Genomic DNA, 2,170 nt, shown 5'->3' with positions numbered 1-2,170 from the left:
CCCTTTCAGATATACTTACATTGTGATTTCTGCAATGTGGTGCATAAATTGTCAAGTAAATGAGACACATCTTTGCCTCCACTGATTCACTTGCAAAGTGTTGAGTAAAATTATTTCGTTGCAGACCTCCTTTGGGTCTTTTTATTATCACTTCGGCACACATAGTCCCCAGTTGGTAACATTGATTTCAAGGCCCTCCTAGATGAGAGACTGGCATTCCACTTAATGTCTATGTTCCATGCTGGCATGGATTGGATAGTTATTAATGTAGAAATATGGTATCGTAGCTACTAACAGTTGAGGGTTGCGTAGTCTAGACGGCGTTTTTAGATTTCATTATTCTCTTTAACCCGGGCAAAGCCGGGTATTTCTGCTAGTACACAATAAAAAGGAGCTTTGTTCAAATTATGAAGTAATAACAACAGGACTACTGTAATATTATGAATAATATATCATTAATTATTGAATTAATAATAATAATAGTAATAATAATAATAATAATAATAATAATAATAATAATAATGATGATGATGATGATGATAAATTCCTGATGCAGTATCAGGCAGTGGTTCTCATGGTTTCTGATCTTAACTGATTGGAAGTGTTATCATGTACATTGTTTTGTCTTGGTATAAAAGATGGGCTACAGCGAATATTCTGCTCAATACCAGAGATTTGATTGTCAGTTATTAGTCCTTAACCAGTTGAGCATGTTCCTTAGTGGTTGACGACATGTGCATCTTTGATCACAAACAGAAATAGTTGGGGAGCATCATAGCCATATGTTGAAAGGGATTTTTTGGGATTTGGATAATTCACCTTTGGAAACATGGGTGTTTCGTTCAACATACTTAAATAACCCTTATTCAGGAAACTTTTGAATGGGATAGGCTACTCGACTTGACGAAAATTCTAACTGGGCCCCACCTGCAAGATCATGCGCTATTTAACTTGATGTGAGATCACCATGTCGCGCACATATGGTTGTGATGCATGTGCCTGGTGTACCCTTATCAGACGGGTAGTCATGATGGGTATAATAGGCTCCATATATTTGTACCCTAGTGTCACTTTGATGGGATGCACTGCTCTCTCACTCAATAATATTAATAGAGTACAAATCAAGACATGACAGAGTTGGCCAGTATCTAAATTGGATAATGTGTCGGCATTATAAAATCAAAACTTCTGACAAATGGTACAAGCACCACCCTGAGGCTGTAATTGAGGTAGAAAATGTAACTATTCTTTGGGACATCCCAGTATGTACAGACCGGACCATCAAAGCAAATAAACCAGATATTGTTGTGAAAGACAAAAGCAATAAAGTTCATTTATTGGTTGACTTGAGCATACCCTGTGACTATAATATCTCAGCGAAAGAATTTGATAAGCTCAGAAAATATAAAGATTTACTAATCGAAATCGAAAAGATGTGGTATCTCAATACCAGTAATTATAGGGGCACTTGGAATGATCAAAAAAGGAACTGAAAATTATTAAAGAATGATCCCTGGCTTACCATCCGTGCAAAAGATTGTCTTAACTGGTACGTCATACGTATTGAGAAGAGCATTGTCGCTGTGAATTTTCTTTCCTTTTTCTCCCTTTATTTTATTTGTTTACTTTTCTATTTTTTATTTTTTCCTTTTACTCTCTGTCTCCCCCCTTTTCTCTGCCACATGACTCTGTAAATGAACAATCTGGTGTGTTTGTTTCAATGGCCTACCAATGTATACAGTACGAGATCTACTTTGTACCAACCGTAGTAGTAGATAAAAAGAAAAGAAAATGCCAGGTAATTGACTTTACAGTCCCAAATGATGAAAAAATCAATATGAGAGGTATAGAAAAATAGCAAAGTACCAGGAACTAGCCACTAAATTACAGAGACTATAGAATGTGCGGGGAAAATGTATCCCTGTACTTATAGGTGCATTGGGAACTATCCCTAAGGATTTGAACAGCTGGATAGAGGAAATAGGTATAAAAGCCAGTTTAGTACAGCTCCAGAAAACAGTGTTATTAGGGACAGCTAGGATACTTAGGAGGGTTCTTGGCATCTAAGGTTACTTTTAGCCCGATGTTAGGATTTTTTTCTTTTCCAAAAGTCTACTCTATTGTGTGTATATGATAATAATAATAATAATAATAATAATAATAATAATAA

The sequence above is a fragment of the Octopus bimaculoides genome, chromosome 2 (assembly GCF_001194135.2).
Source record: "Octopus bimaculoides isolate UCB-OBI-ISO-001 chromosome 2, ASM119413v2, whole genome shotgun sequence".
Taxonomy (NCBI): Eukaryota; Metazoa; Mollusca; class Cephalopoda; order Octopoda; family Octopodidae; genus Octopus; species Octopus bimaculoides.
This window is presented reverse-complemented; position numbering follows the sequence as displayed.